Source organism: Amblyomma mixtum, chromosome 9 (genome assembly GCF_055824585.1).
Source record: "Amblyomma mixtum isolate Tamu chromosome 9, ASM5582458v1, whole genome shotgun sequence".
In the NCBI taxonomy this organism is placed as follows: Eukaryota; Metazoa; Arthropoda; class Arachnida; order Ixodida; family Ixodidae; genus Amblyomma; species Amblyomma mixtum.
This window is the reverse complement of record NC_143020.1, coordinates 12,287,794-12,314,042: the sequence shown is the minus strand read 5'-3', so window position 1 is coordinate 12,314,042 and position 26,249 is coordinate 12,287,794. Positions and strand designations below refer to the sequence as shown.

Sequence of the window (26,249 nt, the reverse complement as noted above, 5' to 3'; positions counted from 1 at the left end):
CCAAACCGGTTCGGGACCCGGTTCAGCCCCACTTTTTTCGCATCCCGGCATACGTCTTGTTTTCCGACAAAATGAGATCTATCGCATAGATTTACCCACCCGTCTGGTGCCCGAGAAGAAGCCTAATTGACGCGTCTGTAATATGCTACTGCCAATTATAAACACTTGTACATCAGGTTTATGTGAAATCTTGAGTTATTACCCCTCCCTTTTACATATTTGCGTAAATCTTTAATCAAAATGTTACGACTGCTCTAACTCAATAAAGTACTATAGATACCACACTTTTGCTTGCGTGCTTTCTTTCGAACGATGCGTTAGACGTTGGTGTACATGGAGCACCACGTGGTATTCACCAACACATAATAAATAATTTATATTTGAATTTCTTCTTGCCCCTGTTTCGGTTTCACCAACATAACGATGGCTCTGACGTGTAGTGGAATTTAGGTCGCGTGAGGTGCTATGAAACGCCAATATAATTGCTGATACGTCGTTCGTTGTAATTATAGGTCTTAAGTCGGCTGATTTAAGTGCTACAGTGAGTCAGAACAACGTATCAGCGTTTGTATTAGTTTTCCCATGCCTCACGTGACCCAATGTTGAACTAACGTCACAGCTATCAGTCTGTTGATGAAACCGAAACAGCATGGAAGAAAAAAGTATTTTCTAAATTATTTAGTGGCAGTAGGCGACTACCACATGGTGATCCATGTATTCTAATATCTATGGCGTCATTTTAAAGGAGAAAACACGCAATAAAACTGTGTGTCTATAGTCATTTTAGTACCGATTGCGAATGCCTTCCTTTTCTTTGCGTCATTCCCCACAAATAGACGAAATATTAGCGCGAGGACCCAACAGTGTTGTGATGGTGGTTTTTGAGGAAAGGAAATGGCGCAGTCTGTCTCACTTCTTGATGGACACCTGAACCACGCCGTAAGAGAGGGAGGAAGGTGGAATTGAAAGAAAAAAGAGAAACAGGCGCAGTAGGGGTGGGCTCCGGAATAATTTCTACCAGCTGGGGATCCGTAGAAAGGGCAACTGCATAGGTTTTAGAAATCGACTAGCTTAAAAGGGTCGAATGTGTGAAACTTCCAGGTAAAGTATGCGAAGTGCTTTTGGCCTAGCATTTGAAACGGTGACGTAATAACCCATTAAAATTGCGACGGCCTTCAAGCTTCTCCGCAGCGCACAACGCTAGATGGGGGACGCATGATGACGCCATCGAAAGTATCCGTACATTTCCAGCGCATAAACGCCTGCTTTGAAGAAAAAAAAACCAATGCCACCGAAGTCAAAGCCCGCCGAACATTGTTTGGCAGCGTCCAACGAAGCACGGCAGGGCGTGGCTGATGGCAGCAGTAATTTGAAATCATACCTTCCGTGACATCACACTGAACTTCCCCGCAGTCCTCTGTTGCTTTAAGGAGAAGTGCAAAATTATCGTTGATTACGTCACTATTTTAGATGGTAGTGCAAAAAACTTAGCATGCTTCACCTACAGCCTATTAGGTTTGAATCCTTGAGTATCGCGAAATTCTCAAAATGTGGAGCAGTTGCTCTTTAACGTGCACTGACATCGCGCAGCACACGGTGCTTTTTGCGTTTCGCTTCTATCGAAACGTGGCCACCGGGGCCGAGTTCGAACCCGGGTACACCGAATAAGTAACCGAGCGCCCTAACCACTGAGCAGCTGCAGTGGGTAGTGCAACATTTACTTTTGTAGGCGCTCATTGTCTTAGACAGCAAGTTCTAAATAAAACCCCCCACGATGGGCATGTAGGGCTATAAAGAAAAAAAATGGCTCAATGGCTGTGGAGCTCGGCTGCTGATTTCAAAAATAAAAAAAAAACAGCTTGCTCTGTCGCACGTCGAAAATCCCCAGCTGGTCTTCGTTAATCTGGAGCCCTCCACTACACTGTCTGTCATATAGCCCCAATGTCCACTCGACACGTTAAACCCGATATATTACTACTAGTATTAACAAAATAAGGATGTACAAATTGGTGAAGCTTTTTTTTTTTTTAGAATCCACATATTCTTGTTTGCGCGCGAGGGAAATAAGCAACGAAAGGCGGGTTCTTGGCAACGGTCGAGATGTACTAATAAGAAAAAAATTAAATACCGGTTACACAAAAGTGCAATGCGGAAATATATGCGCTCGCTGGCATGCGATAGTGATTACGCCCAGAAAGATGCTACTGCGATGAAATGTAACTGCGATGAAGTGATTTCGTTATGCCGATTCGCTGAAACTGTTCTCCTTCTAAAAAAAAATTGCTCCCAGTCGCCAGCGCGCGGCTCCATCCGCTGTTCTCGCACTGCTCGATCTTGAATTCTCTGTCTGGCGACTTATATCTACTTCTCGCAGTCATACTTCCCGTTCTTAGTGTCTGACACGACAGGCTTATGATTGTAAGCGTTTTTTTTTTTGTTGAACGCTTGGGCGACTGAATACGTTGAGCCTTCACAACAATCTGCCTCGGCTATATCGGGTGCAGGTGGGTGATGGGGGGTAGGGAGAACGGCGAAAATTTTTGAAGGCGGCGCATTTTTGCCAGTGAATGCCGGGATGTGCGCCCACCGGAGTGTGCATCAAGGATGGAGGCTGCACGCACGCAGCGCGGTTATTTTTGGGAAAGCAGGCTATACTGCTAATGCCGTAAAAAGAACAACTAAAAAGGTATGCATAGTCTAACCTCTGACTCCGAGCGGGACTCGTACTAATGGCGGCGCAACAGAAAACTCTATTTACAGATGCTTTAGGCTATTCGGCTATCTTGTAGGCTTCTTTTTATGGTTGTTGCATGGAATATTTCGAACCTCTCTGACCTCCTCATGCCTTACTTGACCGCGTCGAATTGAGCGATCTCGGCATAAGGCCTCATGCCACCATAACTCCCTGTCTCCGCCCGCACATGACCATTCCAGACGGTGCACACGTCATGAAAGAGAAACCAGTCAGGAGGTTGAACTTGCGCAGCATATTTCTCCTTCGTTAAAGCGCACTGTTGTCTGAACAGTGACCTCCTGGAACACGGCGGTTCTGCGTCCTATGAACACGAAAAGTTCGCACGGAATTCCGGAGTTTTTCATCGCAGACATAAATGTTATAGTGAAATGTATGATGTCAATGGGTTTTTTTAAGAGACTGCTTAAGTATGTCCCAAAAGAATACAGCATCACGGCAACAATATCATTTTATTGCTGAAATTGTTTCTCGTTGCTCGCACAGGTAGAAATGCACTGACCCCGGCACAAACGCCCCTTTTGGCGCGAAGGTACGTCCTAACATGTAAGGTCCATGTATGAAGAGTGAAAAAAGGTTTTGTGGCCGATTGAAACTACAGTGGAGTCCACTTATAACGAACCTGATGGTCACGCGGGTTCCATTCGTTATATCTGATGTTCGTAGCAAGTGGATTCTTCGTACAACAGCCAAAAATACTAAGGCCGCTAAAAGTGACAATTATTTCTTATAAATCTGCTTTATGCGTGCCTACTTGTGCAAAGCAAAGCCTGTCGAGGCTCTTTCCAGGCTATCTATGGCGGTCATTTAATCCTCGTCGACACCCTTGCTGCCAACTATCAAATTCAAGATAAACAGATTCACAACAGCGCTACGGAACGAGGACAGAAGGAACACGAAAAACACAGGACGGGCGCTGTGACAGCGCCCGTCCTGTGTTTTTCGTGTTCCTTCTGTCCTCGTTCCGTAACGCTGTTGTGAATCTGTTTATTAAGAATGAACCAACTAGCCCACACCAGAATCCTCTTAGATCAAATTCAAGGACGGGGTAACACTAATTATGGATGAAGTGTACATGGCAACTGGTGGCAGATCGGCCACATAAATGAGATTCCTGGCAGTAGGAAGAGCTCGCACTTGGTATCCGTCTCCGTCAGAGGAGGCGCTTCTGCGATTTTGTGCTCCGCAGGAATGTCGCTATCTGAGGAAACATCCGGTCGGCTATGGATCAACGAAGCGTTGCCAGAAATCTGCAAGCATCTAGTCACGCGTGTTTTCGAGCTTCTTCTGTCGTTCCTGGACTGATGCAGTGAAGAAGTAGCGCAGCGCTTGTGGCGCCGAATGCATCCGTTGCACTGTCCGCTATATGACAATGCCTGCACATGGTAGCGGTGCAAAAGATGGAGACGACTCGGCAGGCTATGCATACCACGTGACTGGCATGGCCAGCACGGATTTCAGAATTATCTAATCGCTGCTGTTGGTTGATCCGCGACCATGGCCAGTTGCTTCGCTTTTGCGATGCCCCTTTCTCACGCGCAACACGCTTCTTCGACTCGGTATGCTTTGCCGAGCCGGCGAACGCGTAGGCAATGATTGCCCTCGTTGGCCATCGACGCGGGTTTGGCCGGCGGTTACTTACTATTTCAATAGAGAATTATAGCATATCATTACCATGTTTACTTTAGCGTTTACAGTGTTACCAGACGTCGGACTTTCCGGTTAGCGCTGCGCACAGCAGTGCCTCCTTTTAATTCCATTTCTGGGTTGACATGTTCTTTGCGGAGCGGTGTCGTGAAGGTTGAGAGGGTTGTTTTGGTTTATGGGGTTTGACGTCCCAATGCGGCTTAGGCTATGAGAAACGCCGTAGTGAAGGGCTCCGGAAGTTTCGACCACCTGGGACTCTTTAACGTGCACGGACATTGCACAGTACACGAGCCTCTAGAATTTTGTCCCCATAGAAATTCAACCGTCGCGGCCGGGATCGAACCCGCGCCTTTCGGGTCAGCTGTCGAGCACCATAACCACTGAGCCACCACGGCGGCTGAGGTTGAGAGGTGCTATTTCATCTGCGTGCTTAGCGGAAGAACGACCTCTACAACCTCGGGGTAGTTCACCACGCCACCTCGTTCGCTATAACCGAGTCGTGTGGCCATAGTTGTTCTCTGTATCTGCATATTTTCGCGGTAGCAGCACACCCGCTCGTAATAAGCGAGCGTTCGTTACATTTGCGGCCATTAAAGTGGGCTCCATTGTACATCCGCTGACTTCGCTTTAATACACTAGCATCACGAAAGTCTAGGTAAGGCTGTAGATGTATGGGTAGAGGAAGTAATGAGCGATCGCAACATTTGTCATCTGCCTTGCGGAGAGGCCGTACAGGTAAGTAAAAGCGAAGTGTGAGAAAACCGAATGAATCAGCACTCGCGAGAATGTCCAGAAAAGACAGGTGAGCACTTAGTCACCTATTATGCACAGCTGCCAGAAAGGGGTTGTTTGTAGTTTTGAAAATAAATGCTTGAAACAAGTTGGTGGACAAATGGTGCACGCCAGATTAACCACTATATCACTCTATCAAGGGCGCAAAAAATTCTGTTGACGCAAACGTGGCCTTTGATAGCGCCCCAGGAAAAGTCCCAAACATTCTATCACAAACAAATTTGTTACTTTACTATAGTGAGAAGCCACGATTAGCTGAGTTTTTGAAGATACTGAGTTATAGGGGCTCGGGATATATAACGTGAGTCACAAAGACGATGTCGAATAGTTGATTTAAATAAAATATGTTTGGTAAGTTCTGGGTGTTAAGGAAAGCCAGTGCTCCCACGAGGCTCTCGTTCGGTGGGGGATGGGCGGTGGAGGGATTCTCGAACATTTTATTACATAGAGTTAATATAACCAATTACCATGTAATAAAGGAGGGGGGACTGGCAAGTCGGTTTCGGGGTGACGGAAAGGTCTGCATCTATACGTGCTGATACATGACAGTTTCGTTTCTCAGTAGTGCGCGGGAATGTAGAGGGCGCGTGCGGCGGAAATTTTGGGGCCCCGTAAGCACACTGCGTACGAGAAAGTCCCAACTGACTAAAGCTTCAAGGGAGACCTACGGGGTCTCCCAAACTGCTCAAGCAGGAGGGTCTTTTATTTGCAAAATCTATCGGCGTTTCTTCTTACACCTCATAAGGTGGATTATAGCGTATATACATAACCAATTTTTCATTAATTTCGCATTCATTTCATTTTGCGGCTCTTGCCGTAAATTCGTCTTTGTGCTGCGGACAATAAATAAAGTGGGTAAAGTGAGAACATCTCGCATTAAACAATTTTTTCATGCTCAATTAAGTAACGCAGTAAACACTACAAAAGGAAGACGGGAGACGACACGAGCGCTGACTAACAACTGGTTATTTTATTCTGGGAAAAGTATATAAGAGCGCAGGACACAGGGAACAGCCCGAAAAACAGAACAAAGGTTAAAACTTAAAAGCCATACTGCGCATGCACATCACAGCCGAGTCGTGACGTCTTTTCCAACGAAATTCGAAGAGTATCTTCGATAGTAGACGGCACTCCTCTATCTCCTGGACCTCACACAATGCCAAGAAAGCCTGGCTCCTTAACTAGCAAACTGATAGATGGTGTAGCAACACGCTCATCTGCTTTTTTCCTGATCCCATTGGCCTCGACCAACTCCCTACAAATGCAAACATGGTTATTAAACTGGACACTTGTCTTATCTACTGAGGGAAGCAATCGTTGCACTCGCTGCAATGAAAAGCCAACTTGTACGACACCGCTGCTTTCTTCACCCATCTGTGACGTTCGAACAAATGCTCATTGCTTTCCACTTTGAAAGACAAGTCTCCTGTTTAATCACCCTGATCCAACTTGTAGGGAAGTGGTGGAGGCCTTTATGATCAGGAAGGAAGCACATGAGCGTGTTGCTTCACCATCCATGAATTTCGTAGATAAGGCTTTCTTGGCAACTGTGTGAGGTCCAAGAGAAATGGGGGTGCCGTCTACTATGGAATATAGTTCATCGAATTTCGTTGAAAACGATGTCATGACTCGACTATGATGTGCATGCGCAGTATGGTTTTTTAGTTTTAATCGTTGCTCTTCTGTTTTTTGGATTGTTCACTGTGTCCTGCGCCTTCATATACTTTTCCGAGAATGTAATAACCTGTTGTTAGTCGGCGCCTCTGTCTTCTCCAGACTTCCTTTTGTAATGTTTGCTGCGCTGCTTAACCAACCCTGACCAACTAGCCCAATTTTATGTTCTCGTAAACAAATCTTTGCATTTTTTTATTTTGTATAGCGATGTGCAAGGAAAAAGAAAACGCATAGCAAGATTGACAGAAACCCATCTGCGTTCTGATTTTTTTTTGTCCTGAACCCGTTTGAACCGGTTCGGGAGGGTCCGAACCGGTTCGAACCGGAACGGAATGGCCCTCTGGAGCCGAACCCGGAACTGAACCCGAAAGGCGTGAACCCGAACCCGAACCGAACCCGAAAAAATGCCGGTTCGACACCCTGGCTGCAGATGGGGCCTCATATCGCGCCGTCGGTCACCTCCCGGCGGTGGCCACCATTGACCTTGAAGTGAGATCACATGATGTGACGTCACGTGATGACCTCACACCGGCTGCAGATGGGGCCTCATATCGCGCCGTCGGACGTCGCCCGGCGGAGGCCACGCTTCGGTTCGCGCCGTCGCGCGCGACGCGACGGTGGCGCCACTATCGCTGCATCACGTGATATGTGACGTCACGCCAGGGATGAGGCGGCGCGCGCCCGCCGTCGCGTCAGTCTCTGTGCCCGCAACCGCGCCAGCGTCTTTGCGCCGGGCGTGTATGCGGTCAAGATGCCTCCAAACGCTAAGGACATGCTTCGCATCCACTGGGCTTAACCTTGATAGGCCTCCAATTTTTTTATGCGAAGCATATTAACGTAGGTTTCGGGCCTTCGCGCGACGCCTGGCGGTGGCCACCATTGACCTTCAAGTGACCTTCAAGTAGGTCACGTGACATGACGTCACGTGATGGCGTCACACCGGCTGCAGATGGGGCCTCATATCGCGCCGTCGGTCGCCTCCCGGCGGTGGCCACCATTGACCTTGAAGTGAGATCACATGATGTGACGTCACGTGATGACGTCACACCGGCTGCAGATGGGGCCTCATATCGCGCCGTCGGTCGCCTCCCGGCGGTGGCCACCATTGACCTTGAAGTGAGATCACATGATGTGACGTCACGTGATGACGTCACACCGGCTACAGATGGGGCCTCATATCGCGCCGTCGGACGTCGCCCGGCGGAGGCCTCCACGCTTCGGTTCGCGCCGTCGCGCGCGACGCGGCGGCGGCGCCACCATCGCTGCATCAAGTGATATTTGACGTCACGCCAGGGATGAGGCGGCGCGCGCCCGCCGTCGCGTCAGTCTCTGTGCCCGCAACCGCGCCAGCGTCTTTGCGCCGGGCGTGTATGCGGTCAAGATGCGTCCAAACGCTAAGGACATGCTTCGCATCCACTGGGCTTAACCTTGATAAGCCTCCAATTTTTGTTAGTGGCGTTATACTTGTGCGTGGTGTGCAAAGCTAAGGTCGCATTCGCATTTTTGCAGAAACCCGGCGAGCGCAGCGGATTCGGTTGCTAGGAAATCTAGGACCTGTTCTCATATGTTGATGCCCGAGCGACGCGGAAGCGCAGCGCCACTGCTGTTTCTCGCTTGCCCACACTACGTCGCCGCTCGTGGCGTACACAGATATATTTAGAAAAGAGCATACATTTACGTGGTCTGTGTACATATGCGTATCCATGCTTTTCTACGCTACATGCACGCGCATGACACTTAGTTCAGCCTATGCACACCGACTGCACCGATAAACTCAGCATAGCGGCGCCATCCTGTTGTAAGATGAACCATTACTGTCAAAAAGCTTCGTCAAAAAGCTGTCGAAATGCTTGGTTTGACGTCATGGATGTCGCAGTTCGCGCACAATGCACTGGGAGCACCACGATAACGGTGGAGGCACTCGGCCGTCCACACACTACCTGTACGGAGGCGGAGGAGGAGACGAAAATCGGCGCGGTGAGAGAGAGAGAAAAAACTTTTAAGGCGAAAGCCTTTAATGCCTCATACTATCGTGACCAAGACTTGTTAGCAAATATGTCCGCGTTTCAGATGCATGCCTTATATGGGTATATGCCAATCAATAGGCAATCTATACTTAATTGCGTGCAGTTGAAAGACATCGGAACATGATATAAAGAGATTTCATGATTATATTATTGTACTTAATGACTAAATGACTAACTGGCAATTAGTAGTAGTTAGGAAGTGGCATGTGGGACTGTGCACTGCGCCTGTACCTTAACTAACAGTAATTAATCAGCGTACTAGTTGACGTCACGTGAACTATCACTAACCATAGATTAACTAGTATCATGAGATCTGCAAGTCATGCTTAACTATCATTAACTATAATTAATACTTAGATGTTTACAGGCGTTTAATAGACTGTACCGAGCATTCTAGAGAGTTCCATCACTAGACAGGTGAGTGACAGGACATGATGCATGGGATTAGAACAATGGTAAAGAACAATTTGTCTAATTAAATTTTCTATTCAGACCACATAACTAAATAAAACCGAGTAGGAAATTAGTAGAGTTGGGGAATCGAACCAGGGTGTCCAGAGTGCTAACCGAGCAAATTAACCACTCCGCCATGCCAACTCGATGGTTTGGAATGAACAAAGGCGCGTCCAGCTAATACGGCGTCTTCATTCACACCTATCTTCTTCCTCCCTTCCTTTACGGCGAAGTTCAGGTGTCCATCGAAATATGCGAGAGATATACATTTGCTTTCCTCAAAAACCACTTTACCATCGAGGAAAGGCGAACGGGCGATGGCGTTCTGTGGACTCCCTGGCAGCGTTGCAAGACGCTGTCGCGTTCCACTCTTAGAGGGGAAGCTTAACATCTTAACCCCACATCAGTGACACAAGCAGTAACACTGCGCTTAAGGCTTCCGCCTTACCACTCTTTAGGTCAACAGAGTGCCCCCCCCCTGAAGTTTTTTTATTGTTAGAGGAATTCAGTGCACGCCCCAGGGTCACCGCACGACCCCACTGCACTCAAGTGTTTATGTTCCGAAAGTACTTACATAACACTGGCAGCCTGACCAGTGGCGATGGTCTGCACGGCCGGGTCCTCCGAGCGCAGCAGGGTCTCCCAGTCCTACCAGGTCGTGAGGTTCTCTAAGTCCCGCGGGGGAGGGTTCGCCGAGTAGAGGGAAAGGATGTGGAGGGAAGAATCGAAGGGTTCTGGGCATAGGGCGCAAGCAGGAGTGGGGATTGTTGGTTGGTAAACATTTATTAAAACAGTCAAGGGGCCGAAGGCCCATATCTAGGGGTCGGCCAAGACTCCTTAATCTGGCAGCCTCTAGAGCGAGTCCGATGAGCGCTCGTTGGTCGTCCAGGGTAGAGCTGCGTAGACGAGCCTCCCTGGTATGTTGTGTGGGTGTTGACATGTGTTGTCGTGGCCAAGTCCCCGCCTCTTGGAAGGCAATTATTTCTAGGCGATCTCTGTGTTGCAGAAGTGGTTGGAGGAGAGCTCGTTTACGGGTGAACCCCCGACAGTTCCAGTGCACGAGGGTTAGACGGGTGGATGTGTTATTGCGAGCCATGTTGGTTGAAGCGTTGCTCTAAGAGCTGTATTCGCGTTTCGACCTGCATGAAGCGGGCACCATGAGCTTCTTGTGCACGTGTCAACCTATCGATGGCCTCTGTGAGACCCTGAAGCTGCGAGAGGACTTGTGTAGAGAACTGTGGAAAAGTGCTATTGACAGTGTCTTCAATGTTAGCCATGCGTCTCTCGAGGCGCCTGCCTAATGAAGGCGAGATTGTGGATGTCTTGCGTTTGGGTGGAGGAGGCTCTTGCATTGAATCATCCTCCTCCTCCTCGACGGCAGCGGAAGAAAGTGGTGGAGTGGGTTGGGTAGCTGGTGCGTTGGTAATTGTCTGTGCGGCCTGTAACGCCGATTTAAGATTTGAAATTTCTAGTGCTTGCTGTTGTATGAGAGCTTTAAGTTCAGCTATTTCGTGTGAGGGAGGTGGTGGTGGTTGTGATGGTGGTTGAGAGGCTCGATCTACCCAGCTTACCTTGCTCGCTGTCTTCTTGTTCAGGGTGTCACTGTAGGTAGCCCTGGAGCAGGATGGTCGGAATCTGGACCTGGAGGGTGACTCCTCGCGCTTAGTCCGGCTCCTGGCGTGTCCTTGATCCTGGCAATGACGGGAGGGCAGCCGATGGAAGGAGCAAGAGCTGGTCTTGGAGCTACCCCGGGACTGTTCCTGCTCCTGGTGCAGGTCGAGTGGGCTCCTGCGTTGCGTCTCTGCCTTAGCTTCCTCCTCGGACTTGCGAATATCCTCCTAGCGGCGTTTGTTCACAACGTATGGAGTACGGTAACTTTCTTTGCAAGTCTTGTCTCCCGTGGGGTGTGCGTCTCCGCAGAGGTGGCACCGGGGTTCACAAGCGTGGCCTGCAGCGGGTTTCAGCTTCCCGCAGGTTCTGCATCGTTGATTTGGTGAGTTGGCGCACACATCGCCCCGATGTCCGAGCTCACCGCATGCGTGGGAAACTTCGTAGCGTTTCTTGTAAAGATAGCACTCAAAAGGGTACGCCATAGTAGTAGATCCATCTTTGGACGCGTTCGTCTTGGAAAGTGAGTAGAATAGACGCTGTCTTGCCCATACTACGAAGTTTGAATACTGGAGGGTTTCGTGTTCAGTTTATCGTTAACAAGGAGTTGATCAAGGCCCTTGCGCTCGGTGTCGCGGAGTCCGGCTGCTGCCTTTACCGCGACAAAACGCCGGGGAGCCTAGAAATTACCCGCAGCTAGACCGTCATGAGGCCGAATAATGATCTTGAAATCGTGGCGCGCAAGCCGTGTTTGATTAGAACCGACAGACTGCTTTGCTAGGCGTCCGCTGTTGCGGAGACAGCTGTTACATTGCGGTGAGTCATCTCCGCTCACGTCGACGCTGGCAGCTGTAGAGCCGCCAGCAGCTTTCGTGTTGGAAGTCCTGGCAAGATCTTGGTTATCCAGCCGGTTTGGCTTGAAATTCTTCTGGGGTGATATCCGTACCTTCTACCACGTCCATGGCACGAACAGAGAGCGGGCCCTGTGCCATGAGGAACCTATACTCCGTGCCGGTGGCTGCGGCGGCCGCCTCGGCTGAGGTTAGGCTTAGCGCGACAGGCGGGCAAGGCTAGATGAAAAGCGCCGAGAAGGTTGAAAATACTCCACTTCTTGCCTTGTAAGTGGTATCGATCGATGTTGGAGCACTTCCGATGTCAGTTGTGATTGGTGAAACGTTGATCCAACCGAAATTTTCGGCGAGCCAATGTACTTTGAAAGGAGCCCATGTGAGCCACGTCTTATTCCTTGACTGAACGCCGCGTCTAACCCAGGAGTGGGGAAGGAGGGACGATAGTGGGCTAGGGTAAGAGGAGAGTGTGTCTGTAGTCTGCGCCAAAGTGTTGCGTGTTTGTTTTCTAGAGAGGAGTGGGGCGGGGGTTAGAGCTGGCGTGAGTCTTTGTATGCCTGCGTCAGCTCGCTGAATTAGTGCATGCGCTCATTCGAGAATGCCCGATCCGAGGCCACCTGATTCGGATTCAAACAACCTCGGGCTAAAAGGTTGGCGGCCTCGTTTCCGGGATTCCCGGAGTGCGCAGGCACCCATATCAGCTCCACTTGGCGGGGTGGGGGTGCATCGGGCGAGTCCAGTATGTCAGAAGTAGGGACATGGACTCGGCCTTGAAAATTTAGAATTGCAGTTTTAGATAGATAGGTACAGAGAGATGGAAAGGCAGGGATGTTAACCAGAAAGGATTCCGGTTGGCTACCCTGCACAGGGGAAGGGAATGAGGGGATTAAAGAGGGAAGAGAGAAGGAATGGGAAACAATCACAATCTGTCAATCAAGGCAGTGTTTTTCAAAAAATAAAACAGTGCCTTATAAGCCCTGATGACAGTCGACTGTAATCGCAGTTTTAGAGTCACTTAAAAAGTACCTGGCTTCCGTGCAGGTGATAGCAATTGCAATGGCGGCTTCCTCTGTAGCCTCTGGGGAGGTGTCTGGCGGGAGAGGTAGTGTGAGGAGGATAGATGAAGAGGAGTCCATCACAGCTGCTGTCGCTTCATGACCCGTGCAGGCAGCGTCCACCCATACGGCGTCCGGCTCGGAGCCGTACGCTCGATGGAGTACCTTCGCACGGGCTCTACGGCGCTGCTCATGGTGGGACGGGTGCATATTCCTCGGGAGCCGCTTGATGAGCAGCTGCCGGTCAAGGGGTCATGGGATGGTGAGGAGGGTTGGGTCGTTGGCCGGTCTGATCTGAGGGAGTTCAGGATATACCGGCCTGTGGAGGATTGTGTGAGCATGATGTACTGGGCTCGTCTTTGGGTGTGTTGAGGGAAAGATGAGTGCTACCTTGAATGCCTTGCGAATCAAAGCATCCAAAGCGTTTATGCCATGTTTGGATAGGTGTAAGTATGGCGTAGTGTACAGCACACGGCTGAGGACAAAGGCATGAATGAGGCGACATAGGTCGTGCTCCTTCATGCGTCTGTGATGTCCCGAAACCCTTCGGATGAGGTGCGATATGGCGCCTACAACCTGCTTGAGTGTCTTGAGGGTGGTGGCGTTTTTGCCATCGTTCTGGATGTGCAGGCCCAACAAACGGAGGGTGCCAACCTCAGATACCGGGTCACCATTCAGTTCCATGGCAATGGGGGACTGGGGTGAGTGGCGGTTCTTAGGCCGGATGAGGAGCAGTGCGGCCTTCTCTGGGGAGCGAGACAGTCCGATGGTCCGTGCTTAATTTTGGGTGGGGGTGGCTGCTTCCTGTAAGGTGTTCTCTATGCCGCCGTCACGGCCGTGGGTGGTCCACAGGGTGATATCGTCGGCATAAAGTGTGCGCTTCAGGTGGGGAATAGTTCCCAATTTTAGGACGAGGGGGATGAGGCTAATGTTAAACTGAAAGGGGGAAAGGACGGACCCTTGAAGGGTTCGGACACTCGAACTCCCAGCTTTTCTGCGTCGTCTAGCAGCAGCCTCACTCTCTTCTCCTTCCATGGTGAATGCGACCGCCTATTGGTTGGTTGCGACTGAGAGAAGGATGAAAAGGAAAAGTGCACGGGCCTGCCGACTGGCTCAAGCCGAGGCATCACCGCTGCCACGTGCAGATAAAAGAGAGTAGAAAGATAAGAGAAAATAGAGAAAGAGAGAGTAACGACGTGCGTCGCAACAACCGCGTCTTCCGAAGCGGACGCTGGCTGAAAAAACAGATAAGCGGCCGTAGCCCCCACACGCCTATTCTCTGGCAAGCGCATTATATATGCCTACTCGCGCATGCATAGTAACCGTGGTAAACACGCGGCTGCAGGAATGAAGACACTCGAAAAGATTTTCATTCTTTTCGAGTGTACACCAAGATATGAGAGAGAGAGGCATTTCCTTTCCTTAAAATCAATTTTCATTTCATTTTACCTAATGCCCTTACGGCGCGGTTCGGGTGTCCACCGAGATATGAAAGACCATCGTTTCCTTAAAACCAATTTTCATTTCATTTTCCTTCCCTTACAGGCGTCGTTTCGTTTCTGTGACGCCACTCGGTCGCGGCATGCGACATGTGGCATACGCGAAGCTCGGCTCCGACCTTCGTAGTGAAGCTTTTTGCTTCAAAAATAAAATAAATTTATTTTATATACGCTTTCTTATAGACGAGGTGAGACGAAACGAAAGACCGGTGCCTCATTCATGGCCACTGAACGCACTCAATAAGGCAGCAACAACCACGAATTCAGTCCGAAGCTAGGGGTCCGACGTCGAAGGGCGCCGCCATGTTCCAGCCGCGGAATTTTTCAGGCGGCGGAAATCGGCCTTGCCGCGCAACTTTCCGCCCCGGCCCGCGTGCGGCCGAACGCCTTCGCTCGCTTTAATTGTGGGCAAGTGTGAACGAGCCTTAACTTCTGAGATGACCTCAACGGACACTAAAATGGCAAACATTTTTTAAAACCCGTTTAAGCAATGTAGGAGCGTGTAGCGGTTCATAGCGGTAATCTCCGTGGCTACGAGATCGTCATGTTTCATCTCTACTCTCTCTGCACGTGGCAGAGACCGTGGCTCTGATCGAGCAAGTGGCGAGGCCTATGCTTTTTCTGTTTCATCATTCTTTAAGTCGCAACCAGAATAACCCTGTGATACGCGAAAGCCGTCTGCAAATGTTGGTTTGGTGCTTTCTAGTTTGGCAATATAATACCATCGGCCTCCGCCTGGCACGGTGGCCGAGTGGTTAGGAGTGGTAAGCTCGGCTACTGAGTTCAGTCTGACCTCGACAGTGTGAAAACATGGTGCTCTACCTGGCTGATGCAGCTTACCCTTTCGAAAACAATAGTTGTCTTTTACTATACGAATGCCTGGAATTCAAACAGTGTATTCTTTAAATAATACTCCAGTCCAGTTGGTAACTGCGTACAAGTACCTCGGTCTTCACCTTCATTCAGACATAACCTGGAAATTAACGTTATTCTTCCATCCGCTAATCGGTAATTAGATCTCTTAAAACGCACCATGACCGTGGTGCTTCCCACCTTCGAACACGTATTTATACCGCACTGATAACACAAAAACTGGAATATGCTTAAGCTATTTGGAGGTGGCCATCGTGCCGGCCACGGGCATTTATGGTTCGACATCAGTTTCGCTCCAAATCGTTCGACGGTAAATTTTCGAGTTGGCCCGGTCCGAATTTTTACAATGGGCCGGACCACATTTGAAAGTCGCCATCGTGTCGGCTGCCCTCAATTATGGTTGAGCATCAATTTTTGTCCAAATCGGGGTTTTTCTCCTCCTCCTCGCGTTGCGCGAAAACGCGGCTTACGTACGAAATCTCGCCGATCTGCATCCACTGCAACTGGAGTAAGAAATAATATCATATACTCTCTTCAACGATTAAAACAGCCGTGCCGCAGTCCATCTGAGTTTCAATGGCTTGCATTCCACTTCAACATTCACTTCGTAACTGGGTCGTTTCAAGTTTCTGAAATGGTAGACGTCTAACTCGTGTTCCTGGGCCTCACTACCTTCACTGTATTATGATGCCACAGTGGCAGAGGAGGAGACGCCTATAATGTGTAACGCCTAGGGAGGTCACAGGATGATGAAAGCAGTGAAATTGGATATATAGAGACCTCAGCATCGGCCACTCGGCGCTTCGGAAGCGAGCAATTAGCGCCCGTCATTGCCGAGGATGAAGATGGAACGGGGTTGGCTGGGTCTCTTTTTTGCAAGGATGCGCTCGCAAAAAAAAAAAGCTTTGTTTTGCCCTTTCGACGTTGTAGCTTTGATGTAACATTTCTTTCCGGGTGCAAGAGCTGCTCTGTTTTACTGAACTCGCTAAACTGAGGCCAGTAGTGAGCAAAGTTAGTGAGAGTAAAAAAGAAATCGCAGCTGGTGCACAAGATATATTTCAGCGCTGAATCAAACACGCCACACCAATTCGAATTCTCGTTACGAGTATATTTGAAATGCAGCTGATTAAGGCGCCTCGTAGGTGTTATTTGACACCTGTATTGGTAAAAAATAAGACGAGGGTAATGAAGCTTTAAACTAGCGCGCTGATGAATAGTAAGCACTGATGAATAATAATGTAATGGCCTGCTGGTTTACATAACGATATCAAACTGTATCTAATATTCAGGTAACATCGTTTTGCTTATCGCACCGTGACTGCAATGTAAAGCAAGGAGTCGCTAGCGGAGTTATCATGACCTCGCACCAGCTCGAAAAACAAAAAGTGCCGCTAAATGTAGTTTCGACATTTAAAGCAACGCGAGAAACACGAAGCACAAAACCATGGAGAAGCAGCACCAGCACAGTGGTGAAAGCGTGCCGCTTCTTCCACCGTGTTCAGCATTTTGCGGTACTAATTCGAAATGAATCACAACGAAATACCCAAGCTGTCCATCCCCGTAGTCTCTCCTATACTATCATATTCATTTATACCTATCCACTAATTACATCCGTTGTCTACGCTCGCGCAAAATTTACAACTCATCCGCATCTGTAGCGAATGAGTGCGTCGTGGGCCATGTAAGTATTCGTGTTAGTCTTAGAGGTATGCCTTTTCTATTACTAGTACCGCCACTCAGTGCGGATTAAGCCGATGCGTCTGCAAAACAAACACTACATTTTGAGCAGTGCGACAATCCACGCTTTGCACCCCTGCTCTTCGTAGCATCGTCTTCGTGAGCGGTGAAATTTCACGGACGAATCGTACCTCTTCGTGAATTGCGCAGACTACTGTGGTAGTCCACAAAATTCCAGCAAGTACTACCAGCTTTGTGCGGTGATGCAAACGTCGATGCCGTTGCGCAGCTTCGAAGAATATCAGGCGGCCTAAAGTGCGTTTCACCTTTCTAGACACGTCCCTGCACATTCCCTAAAATTTCGTCTGTCGTCGCCTGGGCAGCGACGCGGCCCACATGCCGCGCTGGCAACCTTGAGTATCCTTTACAGCGTCTCGCGCCCGTAGCAGTCGACCTGGAAGAACGCAGTTTGTTCCATCGCGTATTCTTTCGGCCTAGACGGTGAAAAAAGAGCGCTCGATTAAATTACATTTGTGCTATATTCACACGTGCAATCCTCTGGCAGCGCAACGGCCGAACAGGCAAAGGCACCAATTGCTAAACACCACCTATACAGGCGCTCTACAGGCCTGAAATGATGGTGACAAATGCCTGAAATGTGTTCATCGCGCATGCTATGTACAGTGCACGCTTTATTTTCTGTTTTTCCGTCCTTGTCATTGTATCTTTCGTGATAAGTGTTTTGGTATCTTTCACGACAGCAGTAACCATGGCACAGCTTAGTGCTTTTGCGTGATTTAGTTTGGAAACTGCAGACTGCACGCCCCTTTGGTGTTTTATTAGATCATTCTCCTCGCAGGTATGGCGGAAGTGCAATAAGATGTTCCAGAAGCATGGTTCGCAAGCTTTTCTTGCATAAAATCTTTTACAATCTTACGGAAAGCTGCCTGTAGATAACAGTGACAGCGTACTGGTTTTCCTCTTCGTCTCATCGACGCAGGTGTGCATTTCAACCCGTCTAGGAACGCTCGTGAAGGATCTTTGCATCAGCACAGCAACTGTGCTTCATCATGGTATCTGTGGCGGTGTGTAAACAGCTGCTAAATCTGCACGTTCTGCTGCTCGATATCGGACCAGTGAACCTGAGGTCCTTGGACGACGAGAATTTGTCGTGGCTGCCACGGCTGCGGAAATTTCCCCCGCTTGACATCCCCGGTGCCATCTGCAAAGCTGTGCAAGCGGATGCGGGAGAGGATTCCTGTCTCGTACGCATAGCTTGGCTGCGCTGCTGGTTGTTGCAGTGGCAAGGCTTCAACGTTTGGCGCCTCCACAAGCTTAGGGCAGCACCGACTTCAAACGAGTGTCCCGCGATGTTTAAGCGAATTGCGGCTGCATTGCGGCTTAGCGAGCGCGAAGTACCTCTGGCTTGGAAAGCGTACGACAGCTCAGTGGCCGCCTGTTTGCTGACCGAAGAGACGGAGCAGCTGTCCCTGGAGCACAGTGCCGTGTACGTGGTATTGTTTCCGGGGCGCACTCTTCTGGGCGTCCACTACCTCGGGGTCGACATTCAGCAGCGAGTACTGAATGCGCTGCGAGTGGCGCTGGGTTACGACCCGTTGCAGCTGCTTAGAGCCCGGGAAGACAGCATCGACGACGCCTTCTTAGCCGCCGACCGCGCCCTGCGCAAGTCTCTGGAGCGAGAGGAAAACACCCTGCGCGTCTATCACGCCCCGTATTCATCGACGGATGCGCAGGCTGGACGTTCTGCGCCTTCGTCCCGGGCAGGAGGCAAGTTTAACGTCCTCTTTGTGCCTTTATTCCTCTTGGTAATATTTTGGAACTCGAACTGACTTTTAAGATAGGCATTAAAAACGTTATATTGGACCTCTCCGGAGCGCCACGAAACTCTACTTTTAACAATAATCGCTGAAATTAAAGTGCACAGTTCGCAAGCACTATGCATGAAGAAATATTTGTGAACGACCAAATGAACATCAACACATAGAGCTTAATCGCTCATATGACCGTTAGCTGCCAGCGGATTCACTCCACAAAAAAATCCACAAATAAACTGGAGGTCCTTTGTCTGCGCTCGGCCACAAAATTCCCCTAGCCTTGCCGGAATTCTATGTCATACGGATGAAACCAACGATTCTATTCCTTAGTACCAATTAAAAAAGTACTAATAGGTATAGGAATTGTTGGGATTTCTAATTGACATTTTCTGAAGTCTCTTTTTTAATTGTTCGGGTAGTTCTTTCATACGTAGCGTAAACCATTTGGGGAAGCTTAATCTCGGAATGTTATTCACAAAACCGTTAGCGAAAGAAATCCTTAGTGCAGAACTGCACCAGGAGAGCTATACTGAATATTGGTTTGGTTTGGTTTATTGGGGTTTAACCTCCCAAAGCAACTGAGGCTATGAGAGACGCCGTAGTGAAGGGCTCCGGAAATTTCGACCACCTGGGGTTCTTTAACGTGCACTGACATCGCATACCACACGGGCCTCTAGAATTTCGCCTTCAAGAAATTCAGCCGCCGCGGCCGGGATCGAACCCGCGTCTTTAGGGTCAGCAGCCGAGCGCCGTAACCACTGAGCCACCGCTTTTTTTTTCTTTATTGCATTTTCACAACGGGTACAAAGAAGTAAAACTTGTCAGCAACACTTGCACTGACACAGCAGGTTAAAATTTTTTCAGTTGAACCAAGTCATCCAACACATTTAACCAAGTTGGCTGATCAGGCAGTGCCTAATACACTTCCTTCAGACGTATGACACCTTCAATGAAATGCTCGCGTGGAGATCTCACAACTACTTCTGCATTGTTGAATCGTGTCCTTGTTTTCCATAAACTATGGAGGCCAAGGAGCATAGTAGTGTCATAAGGGATGTCCTGTTTTCCTACCTGTAAGAACCTTATGCCATGCTGGTGTAGCGGTAAATCTTTCTTTAGTGTTCTTTGAAGCACATCCCGGAAAAAAACCGCATCCCAACAATCTAAAAAAACGTGATCTATTGTTTCAGGTTTTTTACAAAGAAAGCAATCTGTTGACCAAGGGACAAAGAGTCCTTTATCATGCTTCCATGTTTTGACCGACAGAGTTCCGGTATGAAGTTTGAAGAAGAAAGTTTTCAAAGATGGGTAAACTGGCATTCTTTTAACCCTTTTGAGCACATCTGCTCCTGGGCCTCCGCAGTTTGACAATCGGTAAATGGGTACAGGGAGCATTGATTCAATTAAATCTTTATACAGATTTTTTCTAGTGACATTGGAGAGGTACTGCATTGAAAATCGCACTTGTAACATTCTGCACGCAAGCAGAACTTCACGCAGATAACCTCTCACTGTACCACGCATGTTTTCAACAGAGCATACTACAACTCCTGGTAGCAATCGACATAAACGAACTTGCATAACTGTGCGAAGAAAAATATCGTTCGGGTCGCGAAGAAACATAAAGCGGGACACGATTTGTCGTAAAAATAAATGAACAAGACCGAGACCTCCTCTCTTCACGGGCAAGAATAAGTTTGTTCGACTAGTTCTTTCCCATGTCGACGCCCAAATAAATACAGCAAAAACCCGACGGATCCTTTGAATATTGATCCGCGAGGCGCTCAACACATACATGACATACCATATCTTGGAGATGAGGAACAGGTTACACACAGTGGCGCGCGAGAACATTGATAGTGGTCGCCCCTGCCACCCACTGGCCTTTTCCTTTGCTATTGCCACTTGTTCATTCCAGTATGGTTCGGGGTTGCTATAAGAGTTCAGCGGTACTCCAAGATACGTCGTCGGAGTTGTGGCCCACCGAAGTCGGGAGTAATAGTCTGGCGTTTCCTCCCAGTCACCATGCCAGAATCCATAACTCTTCTCCCAATTTATTTGCGCCCCGGTGCATTTGCAAAACTTCTCAACAACAGCCGTGGCTTCACAGATACTCTGTTTACTTGAGCAGAACACGGCGATGTCGTCAGCATAAGCTAAGATTTTAACATGCGCTGACAGTAACCTGAAGCCAGCTATACACTCAGAGTTTAGTATAGCCAGACAAAGGGGCTCAAGATAGATTGCGAACAATAGGGGTGACAAAGGACATCCCTGCCTCACTGAAGATCGTATGTGCAGGCTTTCAGTCAGCTCCCCATTAACAATGACGCGCGTTGTGCAGTTCGCGTACGCCATTCGTACGCCCTCCGTTATTACACAGCCCACATTAGCCTGATCTAGCAAGCTGAACAGAACCTCATGAGATACACGGTCAAAGGCCTTTGCGAGATCTAGCTGCATCATTGCCACCCTGTCGCCTAGTGCATCGCAGCATTCAAGCACACTTAGCGCTATGTGTATATTAGTGGCTATGCTCCGACCCTTGATACCGCAAGTTTGATGACTCCCCACTAGCATGGTTATGACGCCCTGAATTCGCTTTACCAGAACCTTCATGAATATCTTATAATCTACGTTTGTGAGGCTTATCGGGCGATAAGACCCCACTAACAGACGTTTTTCTGGCTCAGCAAACTTCGGTATGAGTACAGTGTGCGATGTTGTGAATGACAATGGCGTACGCTTTTCCTCGTACGCTTCGACAATAACTTTCAGCAGAATTAGAGCGATTTCTGACTTGAAATATTTGTAAAAGGCGGCTCCTAAACCATCAGAACCGGGTGCTTTACCCAATGGCAGTTGATCTATTGCTTCCTCTAGCTCTGTAACGGTTATTGGCTGTTCAAGACGAATTCTGACTTCATCGTTGAGCCTTGGCATAAACGGTAGGAAATCGTTATGGAAACTGCCCTGCGCCCTTCGCGTGTGACCCAGCAAGTCACTGAAATGGTCTCTGATTACGCCCTTGATAATGACGCTATCGGCCGATACCTCGTCACCGTTTTGTATCTGGCGTATTTCTTTTTGACAAGCGTATCTTTTTTCATCGCCTAATGCTCGTTTTGTTGGCGATTCCCCTGCCCACAGTTTCTCAGCACCGTGCGCGCACCACCGCTGCTCTGTACTTATCTGTGTCTATTTTTTCCAACTGCTCTTTTGTATTTCTTAATTCATTAAAACAAGTTCCTGGCTGACTGCTTTCAACATTAATGAGCAGCGCAAGCTGCTCACGGAGCTGGATTTCCTTCTGCTTTTCTTCAAATCTGATAACACTGCTAGTTTCAATTTCCCTCATTTTGACGAACAGCTTAAATTCTTCCCACTGAACAGCGTAACTTGACGGTTGGTCTATGAGCAGCTTTTCGAGCTCTTGAACCACTGAACCGCCGCGGCGGGAATACTTAAGAATATGAAAAAAATCGCATGGGCATCCTGGCGACCATAACCGCCGCTTCGTTAGAGGTGCTAACTATGCCCGGCAGAGTAGCATAAACCAGGCGCCCGCAAAGAAATTGTCACCAGTGATCGACATCGGGAGCGGCAAAAGGGCCACATGTGGTGCTGTTGTGAGTCTCGCGAATACATCTAGGCGCGGGCTTTCTGGGTCTTTCAGACTTTTTATAAAGGTAGAAGAGCAGAAAAGCTGAACTACCGAACAGCATCTGAGAACTTTACGAACATTCAACATTCTTTGAGGAACAGCTTGGTTCACGCAGTTTCAGACTTCGTTTCAACTGTACCTCATTCTTCTAAGACGGTTGCTGTTGATAATAAGCCTCTTTATTGCATTTTATCATTATTGCACGAAAATTACTGGAACATTGCGCCTCGGAAGAGTCAATTTATGCTGGCGCGCATCGATGGTGTCGTGTATTTCCTTTTGGAGCTCGCATTATTATATTCTTTGCACACCCTTACTTAACACATGAACCTAAACTTCAAACTTGTCTGTTTTTTTTGCGCTGCTAATGTATGAAGCTAGAAAAAATCGCCCATCTTTCTGTAGGTGCCCATGAATTTCTGGCCGTACGACCCATTGTTTTTCCTTCGCATTTATTCGATTTTTACCATTCACCAGTCTCACTGACTGAGTTCGCTGATAGCGAGAGCATGAACGAAGTTCGAAAAGAACCGCCGAAAAAGAATTGAAGTGATATCACCCAACCCCTATTTGCGTGGATAATGAAGCTCGTTATGACCATACACTCATCCTGTATTAAAGCTTGTCATTGGAACTCGGTCATTCGCAGAACTACTTTGGTAAGATTTATGGTGTTTAACGTTCAAAAGTGACTCGGAATACAAGCGACGCAATAGTGGAAGCCTACCGCGTGTTGAACCATCTTCTTTAGCCTAATTTCAATCATCATCATCAGAATGACTACGTACACTGCAGTGCGAACGCCTCTCTCATGTCCCTCCAAATACCCCTGTCTATTGCAGGCTGCGGCCACCATATCCTCTTCAAACTTTTCAACCTCATCTGCCCACCTAACTTTGTACCGCCCCCTCTACGTTTACCTTTTCTTGGAATGCACTCCCTTAGCCTTAAAAATCAGCAGTTATTTTGCCTCCGCATTACATGCCCTCCCCAAGCCCATTTCTTCCTCTTGATATTGTTACGTGGCGGCCAGCCGAAGAATGAGACGTGGTGAACCATGAACAAGAGATGATTTAATGGTCTGGCAGTGGCGCGAGCGCTCCGTCCCGCGCTACTGCCATCTTCGTCTTCGTCACACTACCCGGGGCCTCCGAGCGATCGTCCCGATCGGTGACGAACAGACGGCGAAATGGCAATGGTCCTGAGTGGGGGGTTGAACAGTATGTAGAAGATGGTGCAGTGCTGGCCGCCACGATGAGAAAGATGAGAGAATGAGTCCCGGTCCATGAAGCATCCGGGCCGGAGGATGCCAAGAGCTGACGGCCGAGGTCCGTGGACGCACCGGACGGCAGGGGCAGGGGTGCGGAGTCTTCACGTGTGGGTCTTGGGTCTCGGGTCGGTCGGGTCTTGGGTCGTCGTGTCTTGTGGTCCGGACGGGGGACGGGGCTGGGGTTAGCGGCGAGGTCGGTTCAGGTCAGGCGGGCTGGGGCATGGCCGGGCGGCGCGGACCAGGCACTCACGGCCGACGTCCACGGCAGGCGCAGGACACCGAAGCTCCGTGACCAGGAAGGCGATGAAGGGACCCCAGCAGCTCACACCAAATGTTACGTGGCGGCCAGCCGAAGAATGAGACGTGGTGAACCATGAACAAGAGATGATTTAATGGCTGCTGGCCTAGCGCGAGCGCTCCGTCCCGCGCCACTGCCAGCTTCGTCTTCGTCACAATATCTACCATGACACCAATAAGCCGGGCTCGTTCCCTCACCCACTCCGCCCGCTGAGGGCGCGCGAAGGGAGAAGACGGGCGCACATCGGCTCCTATTCTGATCGCTCCTTATTGCGGTCTGTCAACTCGGACCCCACGAATCTTGGCACCATCGTCTCCGCGAAGATCAGCGGCACAAGTGGGCCCCACTTCCATCAAGGTGGGCCCATTTTTGACGAAATTCTGAGATTTTGAAGCTTTCGCCCACCGCCGCGGCGCTAAGCCTAACGGCGGCGGGGCGTTCGCCGGCGTTCGCCAGCCCCGGCTGGGGATTCCCCGGCGATGGCGGCTCCAAATACGGTGACCGGCTATGATCCGCTGTCCATGCAAGTCGTACGCATGGAAACCGTTCAACCCGAGGACCTTCCAACATCGGAAGATGACTATTTGGCAGATATGGTCAAAATCTGGAGACGCCGGCAGAAGACGAACGCTCCCAAGCCAACTGGAGCCGCCGCCCAGCACCAGGCGGCAGTTCGGTCCCCGCACGCTTCGCAAGGAAGTGTCGGTGGCGCGGCCTTGAAGGGTGCAACTTGCAAACCCCAGTGGCGGCCGCAGCAGACGCCGCGCATTGGACGCGACGACCTCATCGTGGTGCTCAAGCCACGCGAGACGCTGGATCTGAAGGCCACCTTCGCTCCAGGTGAAGCCGGAGTTGCCGTGCGCAACATCATACGGGACTGTGGAGAGGTGCAACTCTCTGTATGGCCCGTGTGGGACCAAAATGTGCTGGTGTGTGGCGTGAACTCTGTGCCAGCCGCTGAGAAGCTCCTCGGCGATGTCACGCTGACGGTCGGCGACCGCCAGCTTCTGTTTCGCGGGCACGCCAAGGCTTCTGGCGAGGTCTGCAAGGGAGTGATCAACGTTCACCCCGGCGAAACGTCGGCCTCCCTCAAGCAGAAGCTGGAGTGGAGACACGGAGAAATACTTTCTGTGCGCAAGCTGGGCGGCACCGCCATCGCAGTGGTCACCTTTCAAGGGAAGAAGGTACCCCGCCAAATCTTCTGCAGCGACCAGGGCATTCCTGTGCGACTGTACAAGAAGACGATCCCCGCCTGTCATCGATGCGGCACGGTGGGGCACCGGGCTGACATCTGCCCGCGGCCGCAGTCGGGACGCTGCGGCCTCTGCGGCTCTCAGGTGGCCACCACACCCGAGGGCATACCACAACATGAGTGCACCCCCCGATGTCTGCTGTGCGCGGGTGCCCACTTCACCGGTGCTGCCGGCTGCGTCGGCAAGTACCGGAAACCGATCAAGCCGGGACCATCACGGAGTCAAAGCAAGCGGAAGTCGGCTCAGAAGCAAGCTCCGCCCACCAATGCCAAGGACAGCAAGTCCACTTCTGCGCCGGGCAAGTCCGGTCATGTCAAGACGGCTGTGAAGTCCGGGACCCAGGCGAGGTCGCCGAACTTCAGCGCTGGGGATTTCCCGCCTCTAGCGACCGCCCAAAACAAGGTGAGCGATTGGGCTAGGGCTGCCTCCGGGCCTCTTTCTCCCTCCCTCTCCCCTACGGAAGCCGCCATACAGAGGCAAAATGTTGAACTTAGGCGCCAAACAGAATTCCTAGTGCGGAAAATTCAGGAGCTGGAGGCTAAGTTAGAGGGACGTAAAGAACCTCACGCTGGTCCTTCCGAGCCTATAGAACTAGCCGAGCCGGAGGACCGAGATGAGAATGCCTCGGTCGCATCTGGGCTGACAAGCGTGTCGCAGCAGTCGGCCAGCACAGTGGTTGGTAGGCTGCCAATGGTGGAGAGCCGCCTGTACAACCTGGAGAGCGAAATTGATGCTCTGCCAGGTAAAATCATGGAAGCGGTCCGGGGCTCCATTCAGCAACTTCTTCAGGCCGAATTGGCAAAAATCATGCCTGCTATAGTGGCACAGGTTACTGAGACAGCTCTCTCTGTCGTTCAGGACCAAATTGAAGCTCAACTCAGTCAAAGCCGCTCCCGCTCGCGGTCTCCGCGACCAGACCTCCGCAGGCGGAAGGTGGTCCTTCGCCAGGCCACAGGCTCACTAGAAAACATTCCGGCCGCTCTCTCTCCGGACGTGCTGGTGCCTCTGCCTGAGGCCCCATCAC

At 50.0% G+C, this 26,249-nt stretch overlaps 1 long non-coding RNA gene across 1 annotated transcript in view; it reads left to right on the top strand.

The window, feature by feature from the left end:
* LOC149328331 (uncharacterized) overlaps positions 1-26,249 on the top strand; it is a 43,101-nt gene that overhangs the window by 11,561 nt on the left and 5,291 nt on the right. The window contains exons 2-3 of the long non-coding RNA XR_016285476.1: positions 10,941-11,338; positions 17,906-18,697. This is a non-coding gene — a long non-coding RNA (uncharacterized LOC149328331). The remainder of the gene's footprint in view (positions 1-10,940; positions 11,339-17,905; positions 18,698-26,249) is intronic.